Source organism: Vulpes lagopus, chromosome 20, assembly GCF_018345385.1.
Source record: "Vulpes lagopus strain Blue_001 chromosome 20, ASM1834538v1, whole genome shotgun sequence".
Taxonomy (NCBI): domain Eukaryota; kingdom Metazoa; phylum Chordata; class Mammalia; order Carnivora; family Canidae; genus Vulpes; species Vulpes lagopus.
The window spans coordinates 9041518-9058978 of record NC_054843.1 but is presented as its reverse complement, the minus strand read 5'-3'; the positions used below and the strand labels follow the sequence as shown (position 1 = coordinate 9058978).

General features: G+C 39.2%; 1 pseudogene; it reads left to right on the top strand.

The window, feature by feature from the left end:
- The first annotated feature begins 846 nt into the window (after positions 1-846).
- Positions 847-2028, top strand: LOC121479247 (annotated as a pseudogene).
- Positions 2029-17461: the final 15433 nt, after the last annotated feature.

Sequence of the window (17461 nt, the reverse complement as noted above, 5' to 3'; positions counted from 1 at the left end):
GCCAGAGATCCTAAAACCTTTGTGGTTCCCTAATTCTAATATTCTAATATTTGGTCCTAGACTCTGGTTCCTGACATAAAGTTCCTAAATCCCTTAGAATTTCCTGGGTGTTAGAAGCATCATTTGTTCTAATGAGGTGACTCTTGGTAAGTTCCTAGACAATTTCAAGATGGAAGCTGGTCACCAGAAACATCACACCATGATTAGAAGCTTGGGACTTTCATAATTGATGATGCCTGTGTGATGAAACCACCATAAAATTACTGAACTACAGGGTTCAAAGAGCTTCCAGGCTGATGAACACATGGAGGTACCAGGAGAGTGGTGTGCCTGGAAAGAGCATGGAAGCTCCCCACCTCTTCCCACACATCTTGCCCCATGCATCTTTCCCATCTGGTTGTTTCTAAGTCATAGACTTTCAGAATAAACCAGTAATCTAGCAAGTAAACTGTTTTCCTGAGTTCTGTGAGCTCTTCCAGCAAATTATTGAACCTTATTTATAGCTAGTCAATTAGGGGAATAGGTGACACCTGGGATTTGCAATGCACATCTGAAATGGGGGGGGGGGGGTGGAAGTAGTCAGTGGGACTGAGCCTGACTCCAGACTGATCTGACTCCAGGTAGAGAGTGTCAAAACTAAACTGATCATAGGACACCCAGCTAATGTTGGAGAATTGGTCAGCATGGAAAGAACCCCCACATTTGGTGGCCGCAAGATAAGTGTGAGAGCAAAGGAAAGCAGTGAGTTTTTTCTGCGGCTGTGCCATTCCACATGGAAACACTCAGTGACACCACTATCAGGCCCTGAGTTCCTGACACAGAGAAGACGCTCAAACAGAACTGGATATTTACGAGCAGTGTGAAGAAGAAGAGGCGAGAACGACCCCCGGACCGGCCAAAGCCCGCGTGCCGCCGCATCCCCGCGTCCAGCGCTTACGTCCCGCCGCCATCGCCACCATGCCCAAGAGAAAGGCTGAAGGGGATGCTAAAGGAGATAAAGCCAAGGTGAAGGATGAGCCACAGAGAAGATCTGCAAGGTTATCTGCTAAACCTGCTCCTCCAAAGCCAGAGCCCAAGCCTAAAAAGGCCCCTGCAAAGAAGGGAGAGAAGGTACCCAAAGGGAAAAAGGGGAAAGCTGATGCTGGCAAGGATGGAAACAACCTGCAGAAAATGGAGATGCCAAAACAGACCAGGCACAGAAAGCTGAAGGTGCTGGAGATGCCAAGTGAAGTGTGTGCATTTTTGATAACTGTGTACTTCTGGTGACTGTACAGTTTGAAATACTATTTTTTATCAAGTTTTATAAAAATGCAGAATTTTGTTTTACTTTTTTTTTTAAGCTATGTTGTTAGCACACGGAACACTTCATTGTTGTTTTGGGGGAAGGGCATATGTCACTAATAGAATATCTCCGAAGCTACATTGATAACAAGAGGGAAAAACACCTTCCCCTTCTAGTTTTGAGAAACTTCCTCTTGGCTCCCAGGAGGAGGGATTCCTTGATGTTGACACACATGAGCCACCTTGGTGGTGTGGAAAAACTAAAATTCATTTTTTTATGTCCTCTTCTCCCTCTCTGCCTTCAACATAGACTTGACTCCCTTAAACCCAGAGACCTGTTGGAACCTGATCCCATGAAATGGTTCCCAGTCTGTCAGGCAATCTGGACTTTACGGTGTCACCACTGAGATGGCGTCCCTCAAAAGAGTTCCTTTTTTTAGCTTGTGGATCCTCAGATTGATAATTCTGCCATTTTCATTTCATTTCCTGAAAGTCAGGGTCGGCTTGTGAAAAGTTGTTAAACAACATGCTAAATGTGAACTGTCAACCCTCACTCTAAACTTTCCCTGTTCAGAGCATCACATGAAGACTTCATTGGGTTTTATAGTGGCTTTCTGATTTTGGTAGTCCATTGAAGAAGGGAGTTTGAAAGTTGTTGTATACTGTTAACGATCGTCCGCCCATGTCCTGCCTGAAATACCATGATTGTTTATGAAAAGTATCTTTAATAAAGCTGGATACAGTTTGGCTTGGAAAAAAAAAAAAAAAAAGAACTGGATATTTACTATTATGAAACCTGTATTAGTAAAGCATTTGTTGCTGGAGTTGTTATAACTCTCGTTGCTAGAGCAAGATACAAGCTACTTTTTAATCCACTTCATGTCACAGTTTATGGAACACAAATTGCCAATTTTCTTTTCAGGGAAACTGAGGCCTGGGTGGTTAAAAACAGTCTAAAGTGCCAGGAACTGCAGGTAAGAAGAGGAAATGGAAAAAGCAGGTTTGGAACCCCTTGCTAGGTATTGCATGTTGTAGGTAGGTGCCTTGTTGTTTTCAGCAAAATGGCTCACAAATTTCTAGTTGCTTTAGGCTATTTTACTCAATAACAGCTAATTTTATTGGAGCAACTCGAATCTCTTAATTCATCCCTACCTTCAAATCCTTCCGCATTTACTTAGAAGTTTCATATATGGAATTCTAAAACATTGTTGCAATGTTTCAGTGGGAAGGGCATGCCCTGGCAATCCAGAGGGATTTCCATTCAAGTCCCCACCTCCCCACTTGCCTGCTATGTGACTCTGGGTGGATTATTTGGCCTCTTGGAGTCTCAGTTCACTTGTCTATTTAACATGAATAATAATACCTACCCTATAGAGATTTGGGAGTGCTGTGAATTGAATTGTGCTCCCAAAAAGATATGTTCAAGTCTTAATCCCTAGTTCCTGTGAATGTGACCTTATTTGGATACAGGGTCTTTACAGAGGTAATTGAGTTAAGATGGGGTTGTTAAGTGAGCCCTAATCCAATAAGACTGGTGTCCTTATACAAAGAAGAAAAAAATGGACATAAAGAGATACACATGGAGGGAAGATGATGTGGAGAAGAAGAGATTAGAATTGTGCTGTCACAGACCAAGGAATGTCTGAGACTCCCCAGAAGCTAGAAGATCCAGGAAGGATCCTCCTCTGGAGACTTCAGGGGGAGCAGTGTCCTGCCTACACCTTAATTTTGGACTTATGGCCTCCAGAACTCATGAAACTGTAAGCTTTTGTTCATCTAAACCTCCAGGTGTTGACTCTTTGTAAAGGCAGTCCTGGCAAACCAATACATGGAGGATTCAACAAGATAATGGAGAAAAAGAACATCAAATAAAGTCTGCCAGCAGAACAGAAATAATAAAGATTAGAGTAGAAGTAAACAATATAGAAAAGACGAAAAAAAAAAAACAAAAATAGTAGAACTAGTTAATGAAACTAAGAGCTGGTTCTTCAAAAGAATTAATAAAATTTGTAAATCCCTAGCAAGACTTATCAAAAAGAGAAAGGACCCAAATAGATAAAATTATGAATGAAAGAGGAGAGATCAAAACCAATGCCACAGAAATACAAACAATTATAAGAGATTACTATGAAAAATTGTACGCCCGCAAACTGGGCAACTTAGAAGAAATGGACAAATTGCTAGAAACCTACAAACTACTAAAACTGAAACAGGAAGAAATAGAAAATTTGAAAAAACCCAGAACCAGCAATTAAATTGAGTCAATAATACAAAATCTCCCAACAAACAAAAATCCAGGACCATCTGGATTCCCCTGGGACTTCTACCAGACATTTAAAAAAGAGTTAATACGTATTCTCCTCAAACTGTTCCAAAAACATAGAAATGGAAGGAAAACTTCTAACTTCTAAACTCACTCTACAAAGCCAGCATTATTACCTTATTCTAAAACCAAAGATGCCACTAAAAAGGAGAATTAAAACCAATATCCCTAATGAACATGGATGCAAAAATTCTCAATAAAATACTAGCAAATTGAATTCAACAATACACTAAAAGAGCTATCCACTATGATCAAGTGGGATTTCTTCCTGGGCTGCAGGGGTGGTTCAACATTCACAAATCAATCAACATGATACACACATTATTAAAAGAAAGGATATGAATCATATGATCCTGTCAATAGATACAGAAAAAACATTTGATGAAATACAGCGTCTTTTCTTGATAAAAACCTTCAACAAAGTAGGAACATACCTCAATATCATAAAGGCCATATATGAAAAAACTGCAGCTAATATCATTTTCAATGGGAAAAAAACTGAGATTCTCTCTCTATGGTCAGGAACAGGACAAGGATGTCCAGTATATTAAATAGTACTGGAAGCCCTAACTTCAGCAATCAGACAACAAAAGAAATAAAAGGCATCCAAATTGGCAAGGAAGAAGTCAAACTTTAACTATTTGCAGGCAGAATTACTCTCTAGAAAACCTGGAAGACTCCACCAAAAAATTGCTAGAGCTCATACATGAATTCAGCAAAGTTTGCAGGATATAAAATCAATGTGCATAAATCTGTTGCATTTCTATATACCAATAATGAAGCAGCAGAAAAAGAAATCAAGGAATTGATCCCATTGCAATTGCACCAGAAGCAATAAGATATTTAGAAATAAACCTAAATAAAGAGGTAAAAGATCTGTGCTCTGAAAACCATTGAACATTTATGAAAGAAATTGAAGAGGATACAGAGAAATCGAAAGCATTTCATGCTCGTGGATTGGAAAAACAAATATTGTTAAAATGTCTATACTATCCAAAGCAGTCTATACATCTAATGCAATCCCCACCAAAATACTACCAGCATTTTTCACAGAGCTAAAACAAACAATCTTAAAATTTGCATGGAACCACAAAAGACCCCAAATCCAAAGTGATTCTGAAAAAGAAGACCAAGACTGGAGCATCATGATTCTAGATTTCAAGCTATATTACAAAGTTGTAGTCATCAAGACAGTGTGCTGCTGGTGCAAAAACAGACACGTAGGTCAATGGAACCAAATAGAGAACCCAGAAATAGACCCACAACTATATGGTCAACTAATCTTCGACAAAGCAGAAAAGACTATTCAATGGAGGGACACCTGTGTGACTCAGTCAGTTAAGTGTCTGCCTTCAGTTTAGGACATGATCCCAGGGTCCTCGGATGGAGGCCACATCAGACTCCTTGCTCAGCTGGGAGCCTGCTTCTCTCTCTTCCTTTGCCCCTCCCCCACCATTGTTTGTACCCTCTCTCTCAAATAAATAAACTATTTTTTTTTAAAGACTATTCAGTAGAAAAAAAGGCAATCTCTTCGACAAATGGTGTTGGGGAAAACTGGACAGCAACATGCAGAAGAATGAAACTGGACCACTATCTTACACCAAACACAAAAATAAATTCAAAATGGATGAAAGACTTTAATATGAGACAGAAAACTATCAAAATCTAGAGAAGAACACAGGCAGAAACCTCTTGACCTCTGCTGCAGCAACTTCTTACTAGACACGTCTCCAGAGGCAAGGGATACAAAAACAAAAATGAGCTACTGGGACTTCAAAATAAAAAGCTTCAGCACAGCAAAGAAATAATCAACAAAACTAAAAGCTAAAAGGCATCCTATGGAATGGGAGAAGATATTTGCAAATGATATATCTGATAAAGGGTTAGTATCCAAAATCTACAAAGAACTTACCAAACTCAACACCCAAAACACAATCCAGTTAAGAAATGAACGGGGCAGCCCAGGTGGTTCAGTAGTTTAGCACCGCCTTCAGCCCAGGGCATGATCCTGGAGTCTCCGGATCAAGTCCGGCGTCAGGCTCCCTGCATGGAGCCTGCTTCTCTCTCTGCCTGTGTCTCTACCTTTCTCTCTCTGTGTCTCCCATGAATAAATAAATAAAATCTTTAAAAAAAAAAAAAGATTTTTTCCCTCTCCCTTAAAAAAAAAAAAGAAAAAGAAATGAACAGAAGACATAAATAGACACTTTTCCAAAAAAGACATCCAGATGGTTAATACGCACATGAAGAGATGCTCAACATCATTCATCATCAGGGAAATACAAACCAAAACTACAATGAGATACTATCTCACACCTGCAAGAATAGCTAAAACTAACAACTCAAGAAACAACAGATGTTGGCAAGGCTGCAGAAAGGAGAATCTTCTTGCACTGTTGGTGGGAGTGCAAACTGGTGCGGCCACTCTGGAGAACAGTATGGAAGTACTTCAGAAAGTCAAAAATAGAACTATCCTATGACCTGGCAATTTCACTACTAGGTATTTACCCAAAGGATACAAAAATATGATTTGAAGGGGCACATGCACCCCGATATTTATAGCAGCATTATCAACAATAGCCCAACTCTGGAGAGAGTTCAAATGTCCATCATTGATGAATGGATAAAAAAGGTGTGGTATAAATATATATATATATATATATATATATATATATATATATATGATATGATATTTTCAGCCACCAGAAAGAATGAAATCTTGCCATTTGCAACAGCATGGATGGAGCTAGATCGTATTATGCTAAGTGAAATAAGTCCATCAGAGAAAGACAAATACCATGTGACCTCCCTCATATGTGGAATTTAAGAAAGAAAACAGATGAACATATGAGAAAGGTAAAAAGAGAAAAAGGGCAGAGGGAAACAAGCCATAAGAGACTCTTAACAATGAGGGTTAAACTGGGGGAGGTAGGTGGGGGATGGGCTAGATGGGTGACAGGCATTAAGGATGGCACTTGTGATGAGCACTGGGTGTTGTAAGTGATGAACCACTGAATTCTACTCCAGAAACCAATACTGTACTGTATGCTAACCAACAAAATTTAAATACAAATAAATTAATTTTTTTTAATTTTTAAAAAAGGATAATAATGGAAAGAAGGCACGTAGTTCAATTTCTGACCTGTAATGGAGGGTCAAAAGTATCTTCAGAAGAAGCAAATGTTCTTTTGAAAGTCCAGTTCCCATGTATTGAATCCCTAGTATATGCTGGGATATTTAGCTTATGTTCTCATTTGTAATTTTTACAATGACCCTATAAGATAAGGGGACTTCTCAGTCTCAACCACTTTGTTGATGAGGAAACTCCAGCCTCAGGAGGCTAAGAAAGTTGCCCAAGGTGAAATGCTAGAAAGAGGTCATTGTGTGTCATTAATTCATTTATGATTAAATTGCCAGAGTGCCCAGTCTATAGCAGTGCCATTAGAGGAATCGAGTAGCCAGTTATTTAAAAGCCTTTTCTATAGGAATATATAACAGAAATGTACCAAAGTATTCTAAGTACATTCCATGAACCTTCTTCAGTGGCATACTTCAACCATAGAGTTGAGGTCATATATGACTTAATACCACCCAAAGGACAGGTAATTGGGAAAGATGGATATATGATGGACCTAGAGATATGCTGCTTACACAGATCCTCCTTCAAAAAAGGGTTGCCCCAGGGATCCCTGAGTGGTGCAGCGGTTTAGCGCCTGCCTTTGGCCCAGGGCGTGATCCTGGAGACCTGGGATCGAATCCCACGTCAGGCTCCTGGTGCATGGAGCCTGCTTCTCCCTCTGCCTGTGTCTCTGCCTTTCTCTCTCTCAATGTGTGACTATCATAAATAAATAAAATTTTTTTTAAAAAAGGGGGGTTGCCCCAGATGTTAACTCCTTCACAATTGCCCGAGCTACATAAAGACCCCACCCAAGACTATGGCTTCTCAGGACAGTCTACACCCAAGGACTGAGCAAGAGGATGAGCCCTTTCAGGCCAAAGTGGGCTCCTCTCACAATACTATTCACTCTACAACTCCCCCTCCAGGTTGACAGAGGTATTGTCAGGCCTATTCTAAGGGTAGGTGTCACCTCCCCAATCTTATTTCTCCCCTGTTCTTTAATGTGTTGTTCCTTAAAAACGTACTGCACACCAAACTCCACTTCTGCATCTGCTTCCAGAAAACTCACCGGGTTTTGTATCTAACTTTGGTTGGCAAGGAGTGATATCAGCCCAAGTGTGAATCTGATTGAATATCCAGGGAAAGAAAAGATCCTGTTATCCATGCATTTGCAATTTGAGTCCAGGGAAGGAAATTCAGTGAGGTGTGGATAAAGGGCTAAAGTATACATAAAAATCCCCCCCATGATCATGGACAGATTAGAGGTCCATAGACTTAAAATGAGTCTCCCCAGAAGGAGTCAGAGAGAGTCCCTGTTTGTGCCATCAATTCCACAAGGCCAGATAGTGTATTTTTTAAACAAATGTGTGATAAGAACATTGAAACTTGATACTTCAAATCATATGTACCAGTTCCAAAAAACATACATGCTTGGTTAAGAAATGCCCTTCAAGGAGTACTTTAGATTCTCACCATTATGAAGGGGTAAAAAAGATACAAAAAGTCTTGTTTGTGCAGAAAGTTCCTTGGCTGATAGTAACTGTGTAACATATATATGGAATAACTACTATCAACATATATATTCACATTTCCACATAATCAAGGTCAAAAGAAACTAAGTAATGGGGGGAGGGGAAGGAATAAATTGTTCCATGAAAATTTTTGAGCTGATTAAAAATTTACAGAGAAAAGAATCCATCCCAAGCATGGTCACACTGTATCTCCTGCATAAAGGGAGCCTGGTTACTTAACTCTAAACCCTGCCCTTTGTGCTATCTGATTACACCTTATCAGGGGCCATTAGTGTCTGATAATAGCAACCAATCCCTTGTTTGGTCAGCCCTAATTTCCTTAAAGAAAATCCCCTTTGGCATGTAACTCCTCCCCTTATTCACTCAATGGGATAATGCAAGGAATAAAGATATATATTAAGATCTGCCACCAAAAGGCAAGATCACATCCCGCTTATCCACAAATACACCTTTCCGCATTCCTATCACAAAGCACTGTCCTCTTCTTGCCCCAGGCTTTGTTCAGCAATGGAGAGATGAAATGGCATGCAATGTTTATGATGGTAATTCAAAATATGTAGAATGTGAGTCAACAGGACTATAGAAATCTTTTAACTCAGCCTCTTCCTTTTACAGGTCAAGAAGTAGAAATCTATTCTCATAGTTCATTAGAGGTTAAGTCTAGATTTTTTTTTAAGACTTTTTTATTTATTTATTCATGAGAGACACAGAGAGAGAGAAGTAGAGATGTAGGCAGAGGGAAAAGCAGGTTCCATGCAGGGAGCCAGATGTGGGACTCGATCCTGAATCTCAGGATCACGCCCTGAGCCAAAGGCAGATGCTCAACCCCTGAGCCACTCCAGAGTCCCAAGTCTAGATTTCTTATTCCCAAACCAGGCTTATTTCCACCAAGACAAGTCACAATCCACAGCATAACATGTTTTCCACAATATGATTCAGGGAGAAAACTGAAACTCCTCATCCTGATTCTTTCCTGGAATGTTATCTTATCTTTGCCATTGTGTGTCTTATGGCATTTATAGACATCTTAAAGAGAACTCTGACTAAATGGGATGCATCACCACAGAATGATGGATAGAGTGGTAAAAATGCCCTTTGAAATAAAATATAAAAAAAATAAATAAATAAAAATCCTATTGATACTGACCTCTAGTTTAAAATATAGTCTACCCCCAGTTTCCACAAAGAAGAAAAATAGATAGAAGAAGATACAGAAAGAGGGAAAACCCTACAAGAAAAATGGAACTATTATTGGCAGCAAACTATTCCCAGAATATGGAAGGACATCTCACTAATTACATAATAAAGCCAACAGTTGACACCCTTGGAGCTCAGACCCTTATCTTGCCTGTGTTTTCAGAAACCAATGTCTGTGTACAACAGAAAATGGCTCAGCCATCCCCATGTTGGGTAGGTGCAGGTTTTTAATAGTTACAATTCATTCAGAGCCTCACTTTATACTTTTATCTGAAGAAGGAAATGACTTGAAGAAAGGAGAAAAAGGTAAATGGTGAGGGTGCATTGCACACAGGGAGGGGCAGTTCCAAGTGCTAAGGTGTCAAGCGCTTCAGTAGGAGGAGATGCAGGGGCCATACTTTTTCCCACGTTCTATCAGTTCAGAAGGTCAGCAAAGCAGATAACAAAGAGAGGGCCCCCACTTAGCAAAAAGCTAGGAGAAAGAACCACAAGGTAGAATGCAAATTAGGAGAATAAACTCTAAAAGGCTGAGAGTGAGACCATGAAGAATGGCAAGACAACATGTTTACCCTCTTAAATTAAATATCCACTTCATGTCTGGTAAAAAAGCAGACTTTATTATGTGGAAAACTGAAGCCCTGGTTTGGAAAAAAATTTGGATGTTCAGAATAAATATGAAGAGATAAGGAGATAAAATGAAGGGCAAAAAGATGGCAGATATCCAAAGCCAACACCACCAAATTCCATACCATGAATTCTTTTTTTTTTTTTTTAAGATTTGTTTATTTATTTGAGTGGGGTGAAGAAGTGGGGGCAGAAAGAGAGGGAGAGATGGAATCCCAAATAGATCCCCCACCAAGGACAAGTGCCATGTGAGACTCAATCTTACCACCCTGAGATCTTAGACCTGAGCTGAAATCAAGAGTTGGATGCTCAACCAACTGAGCCACCCAGGTGCCCCAACATACTGTGAATTCTCTCTTTTTTTCTTTTCTTTTTTTTTTTTTTTTACATACCGTGAATTCTTGAGGAAGACACCAGAAAAGGTGAAAAGGAAGTTTTGATTTAAAATAATTTATGAAAATGTATGAATTCAAAAAACACAGACACACCCACCTGAGTATGTGAAAGGAAAGGGTTCTTTTACCATGTTGAACCTAAATTGATGAGAAGAGCTCCATTGAGACACTTTCTAACAACTCTTAAATAAATGGAGAAAAAGGCATATAAGAATTTAGGAAAAGGGAGAGACAAAAGAAACAAAACAAAACAAAACAAAATATAAAGCAGCTTCAGAAGTCCCTTCTAGGACATTGAAAGCTAAAAGAAAATGCAAATATACTTGTGCCTGAATTTAAAATGAATAAAAGATTATGAAGAAATATATACCAATGATCAAGAGAGGACTCAAAAAAATAATCTTGTGATCTAAAAGGACTGGTGGTGAACACTGAAATTCATGAAAGATGATCTGAATGAAGATTATGAACGCTGACCAGACTAAATACAAATGTAAAATACCTCTTACAAATATAGAATAATAAAAAATATTTAATCTCAATCATCTGAATGTAAAAACATAGGTTAAATTTTTTTCAATCTTAAGAATGGGTAAGGGAAGTAAAAATACATTAAATCTCTTATTTGATATAGAGAATTGTTTAAAAATCATTTTTAATTTTGATTATTTATAGAAATACACATTTTTACATTTTTTCACTTAGAAAGCCATTAGTAAAATAAAAACTAGAGTACCCTGATTCAAAATCCCAAGAAACTGTAAAGGCAAAAAATAAGTACTCAAAAAAAGAAGAGAAAATATTGGGAAAAGGAAAAAAATACTTACCCAAAAACCAGCATAAGAATCATGGCAGAAACAAACAAAAACTCTAACAATGATCAGATTGGATTTTTAAAATCAAACATACTCTGCTCTCAAGAGGTTATGTTTAAATACAATGAGGAAAAAAAAATACAATGAGCAGAAAAGGTTTAGAGGGAGCATGTGCAAAGATTTATTACATAAATTTTAAAAATAGATTTAAAAAAATAGGAAAGTGTGAGCTTTTTTAATTTAAATTCAATTAGCCAACATATATTAGCTACATCATTAGTTTCAGATGTAGAGTCCAGTTATTCACCAGTTGCATATAACACCCAGTGTTCATCGCATCACGTGCCCTCCTTAATGCCCTTCACCTAATTAAGCAACCTTCCACCCACCTCCCCTGAAGCAAACAGTTTATTTCTGATGAAGTCAAGTTCCAAATAGAATATTAAATAGGACAAAAACTGCAATTTTATATCAATAAAAATAGAACCCAAAATGAATATATAACAATCATAAATACTCACTGAATACCGTAGCATCATAATATGAAGCAAAAATAATTAGAAACTGATAACAGTATTTAAACAACAACAAAACCCACTACATAGAAATTAATATGCATTCTATTAAATAATCCTTGAATAAAATATTTAAACAAACCAATGAGTGAACTTTTAAAATAATATTTTAAAACTAACAAAACTTTTAAGGTAGGATCAAATAGTTCTCACAGGAAAGTTCACATTTAAATTCTCTTAATACTAAAAGAATAACAAATGAACTAAGGGCTCTATGCAAAAAGCAAGCAAATCTACAGGACATAGAAAATATATTTTTAAAATAGTATTATTACACAAGTTGTAGGATTAATAGAGAAATTCTGGAAATTTTTTACACAAATACACAATCCTAGTCACTCAGATCCAGAAAATCAAATTAGAAAATAAAAATATACCTATGTAAAAAGAAATGTCCACAAATACCAAGATTTTAAAATATAAAAGAACATTTCATATAGAGCTGTGTCATAACTGAAAATCTTCAAGAAATGGCAAATTAAGAAAATGTTCACTATAAAAACAAAAGCAAGAACATCTCATTTGAGTAAACTAAAACTACGGAAAAATTAGAAAAATTATCTAAAATTTATCTCCAAGGGATTATAGACCATAATAGGTTTTTTAAGATATACTTTTAAATAAGGAATAGGTTGTTTTTAGGATATATATAAATCACTGCAGAGCACAGAAAATACAGACAGCTGGCCAACATCATTTATATAACTGTTCTAATCTAGAAACCAAAACCAGAAAAGTAGAAAATCCAGAAATGAGAGAAAAGACCTATAGGCCAATCTCACAACTATAGGCCAAAAATTCTAAATAAAAAAATCATAAACTAAATTTCATAATATTTTAGAAGAATGACACACCCAATAAAATTTACATAAGGAATCCACAGGCGATTTAATGTCAGGCATTGTATTAATATAATATGACATATCTGGGCCAATTAGAAGACAGTGGGACACTCTTTACTCTATCCAAAGACTTTCTAAGGTCAGCGGTTCACACACTATGCGAGGTAGAAGGATGAAAATAGATTTCCAAACATCCAGATAATTCTTTAAGAAAAAGATCAAAGGCTAAATATTTATCTAGCTATCTGGGATTAAATATTCATTAATTCAAACAGAATAGTCTCCAAGAAGGAGAAATATTGTGCCACAAGCCATTTCCTCATTATTTGGACATATAGGAATGCAACCCCCACCCCCCCACCCCCGTCCACGAAAGCCTTCCAAGGCCTCAACCTGGCTGTCACTGTCCCTCTGTTAGATTATCTATTTCTGATCCGTCTCACTTCCATGGTTTGGCTATTACCCCTGGACACACTTCACCCTCTCTTCATCCTCCACCTCCCCTGCAGAATATTATTGATGACATGCTCTGTTCTCCACTCATGGTCCCAGCTCTATCCAACTCTCCATCCTGACCATTTCCCTGGAGACTATAGATTCCTGGGGCTCTGGGTTGTGTCCTGTAGCTTCCCTACACCGCCACACAACAGAGGATAAGCATTTAACCCATTTTGGTTCTTTGTTTACCTAATCAATCCAGAAATTTACAAGTGCCTATTGGTATTGATTCCTGTGTAGCAAAATAATCCTAAATTAATAAATGAGTCCTATCTCCCCCCCCAATAAATTGATCTAAAATACTTATGCACACATGCATATACATACATACCTAGTCAGTTTTAAGGCATTTCTGGAGTCCACCACTTGCACTTGAAGCTTTAAGATTTATCACATGAATCTGTGAAACAAAAGCTCAAAAGAAATTAGCTGCCATTTTTCATCCAGTTTGGGCTTTGTCTGAGAGGACTATGAGACAACCCAACAAGGCTAATCCCAGTTTCCTGTTTCAATAACCTGCTGCTAAGGGATGATATTCCAATGAAACTTTTACCCAAAGAATTTACCTTATTCAGCTAATGGTCTGATCATCTCTCTTGGCCAAATCGGAGTGAGTTTCCCCTCTCTTTTAAAAGGTGACTTTCCATCTTTTCACATTTCCTACACAAATTATACTACCTGATAACATGCCCAGGTCCCACCGGTTAACCAACCTGCCAGTCTTCATGGGATCACAAAGAGTTCTAAGGACCAAGAATTCTCATTATTACACATATTAATTGGGAGAGGGCAGAAAAGGACTGTTCTGCTTCACTTTTCCCACACTGAAAATTATAACAGATTAAAAACCCCTGGAATCTACCAAGCGATTGGCTGAAATAAATATTCAAGAAAACGACAATGGTACATGGCTTGTTTTTTTCATGCTTCCATGCATCTTGGGCCTAGAGTTCCAAGGAGTTTATCAATCTGCTCTTGAATTGAGTTTTGAAGGTGTTTTTAGAAATAATCAGGTGGCTCCTAACAGTTCAGTTATATCGAAATGGGATCAGCTGCAGCACAGGATGCAAGTGGATGGTCTGAAGAAAGGATACAGCGGGCAGACAAGATTAACATTAACAGCAAGACCCCATGCACATCACGCAAAAGGAAGAGGAGGCTGGCACTGATTCAGGAAAGCTGAGCCACGAAGCACGCAAATCCAAATTATTCAGTACAAATCCCCAGTTTCAAAACATGGGCCAGGTCCATAAATACATCCTATAAGCCTGTCTGCTAAATACACAGTCGCTTGCCTTAAATATTTGAGATGTAGGAAATAGAGCATCTACTTAGTTAAAAAGCAATTTTTACCCATCTTTTTATATCGCAAAGCAATTATTGCTCACTCAGTGCCTTAATTTGTTCTGACAACCCAATGTCAGATAACACCAAAGAAAACAAATGAAAAATGGAAAGAATAGTTAGTCTCCTATATGATATATGTTTATGCCAAAAAAGATTAGTTAAAAATCCATCTTCTTCCACCTGAATTCAGAGACTGTTTAAGGGAACTGTCAGTAAAATCATTACTAATGAAGCACCAGACTACCCAAAACAATGGTTAGAAAGAGAATTTAAAAGATAAATGCAATCGCAGATGTCACAAAGTTTTCATTAGCGGATGAAGATGCCAGGAAAGTTCACGTTTTCAGAATAGCCTGTGGTGATTCCAAGTGTCCACAGTATCCAGTCTCAAGTCTCATCCCTCCCTGTATCATCATCTCATCTTCTCCCTGTGCTCAAACCCCCACTCCCAGGTTTTGGAACTTGGCTTTTCCTATAAAAATTGAATTGGAAGCTATTGTAATCCTCTACTCCAACAACCAAACCCCAAACCTACTTTCTTGGCTAGGATTGCCTTGGTATTTATAATAAGCCATTCATCTTTGAATTACAAACCACTGTCAGGCACCCAATGCTCTGAGACATCCTAAAACCCCACCCAGGGGCCCGCAAGAAGACAGCTTTGCTTATGAAAGGGATGGGGCTTGGTCTAAAGACATACATCCAGGGGCACCTGGGTGGCTCAGTTGGTTAAGCAGCCAACTCGTAGTTTCAGCTCAGGTCATGATCTCAGGGTCCTAAGATCAAGTCCCATGTCAGGCTCTGTGCTCAGTGGGGAGTCTGCTTAAGGATTCTCTCTCTCCCTCTCCTTCTGCCCTTCCCCTTGCTCATGCTCTCTTGCTCTCTCTCTCTCTCTCTCTCTCAAATATGTTAAATCTTAAAAAAAAGAAGAAGAAGACATACATCCAACTATGCATCTGGACACTGGATTCTGGCACAGAGAGTGGAGAGCAGTGAAAATCACAGATCAGGCAGGGAAAAGCACAAGAGCAGGAGCAAAGGCTGGTAGTGAGATAATTTGCAAAGTGGGTTTCAAATGATTAGTCTCTGCAAATAGAAAATCCCACGCATGCCCTTTGTCAAGCAACTTGATCTTTCTCACTAGGGAAACAGTCTGATTCTTCTCCCAAAAAAATAATGGGAGATTATATCTCAGAGAGGAATAAGAATTTACTGTGCCCTAGACTTCTCCTACATCTTGATATTTCTTTTACTGCCCATGTCAACCTGAGAAACCAAATGAACATCTAATAGTTCAGTGAATCCCAAACTTTCTTCTGAAGTCCAGGCAACGGCCAACATGGCCACTCCCCATTTGCTTGGTACAGATGCCAGGACCAATGTATCTTGTATTTGGACGGACAAATGGATGAGTGACTGGGAATTGGTTAGGTCAATAGCTGCCATTCCAGCAAAAATAGGCTCAAAAAAATTAACAAGGAAACGAATAAAAAAAAATCTTCATGATGAGATATAAACCTATAAACCAGTTTAAAACCTCTGACTTCCATCACCCAGTTATATCAAGTGCCAAGAACCAGGATCACAACAATTGTGAGATTATTTAGACGGATCCCAAAGATGTACCAACTCTAAGCTTGGACTTCACCTCTGAATCCACATGAACACTATTCCTAATGTACATTTTTCTCTTTTTTTGAAAGAGATGAGTATGCAGTAGGGAAGGGGCAGAGGGAGAAGGAGAGAGAGAATCCCAAGCAGGCTCCACACCCAGCACAGAGCCCGATGTGGGGCTTGAGTACACAATCCTGAAATCATCACCTGTGCTGAAATCAAGAGTTGGACACTTAATCATCTGAGCCACCCAGGTTCCCCTAATGTACAGTTCTCATTTCAGTGGTAGGCAATTAAGATTTTGCTTTGAGCAAAATCTATAGAGCTAAAAAATCAACTCACTTATGCAGAGAGGAAGGAGTCCTGCTGGGTGCTGAGATGTAAATCTAAACCAAGCCTTAGTTGGATGTAGCGAGCCAAGGCTTTTGACTATGCACTCCTCCAGGAATCCAACCTGTGCCAAAGCCAGGAGTTTGAGAGTCTGCAGAGAAAGAAGGATGCAAGACTCGGATGACAAAATCCTCCCCTAGCCAGGGCAGGGCAAGACTCCAATCTCAGTGGGATATTGTGTGCATACTAGCTCTGAGGAAGAAGCCTCATCAGTGGCCCACTCACCCAAGCTTCCAGAAAAGATGAGAAGGTAAAATAAGGCTGCAGTTCACCCAGACACCAGGGGTAGGCAGGATACCTGGGGTTCACCAGACTCAGGGCAGAAGGAAATGGAGGTCATTCTAGACCCCATTCACCTATGGAAATGGGCTGGTTAGTACACTGATCAGAACAGGCTGAAGGGCCAAGGGTGGGCCTGCTGGCAGATGCGCTGGGCCAAGCTGGGACGGGCACAGTCACGATGAATCCCGTACACAGTCGCAAGGCAGCAGCCCAGGAAAGCAGCAAGCACTTGCACGGTCCCTCTCGAAAATCCCATGTGCCTAGAGGCAGCACTTCATTTACAGGAGCTGCCAAGGGGCTGAGGCCCATGGTAAGTGAGGCTTGAATGGAAATCACTCTGGAAGCACTTGCTCCCCTCATTCCTCAGACACTCACTGAGCACGTACAAGATGCTGGAGTTTGCAGATGAGCGGGTGGTCAGCACGAACACATCAATGCCCGCAACGCGTTAAGGAACCACAGGAAGTGCAGGCCCCTGCTAGCTCCTTCCTTAATTGACACTTAGCAAGGAGAGTTCAGCTTGAAAGTCAAGGTTGGCACAAACAACAACCTTTCCAGGCTTCTGTTTGTTTTGTTTTTTACCAGGTCTTATCTTGGTGGCTGTTTCTCTAAAAGGCTTTTCTGCCAAATT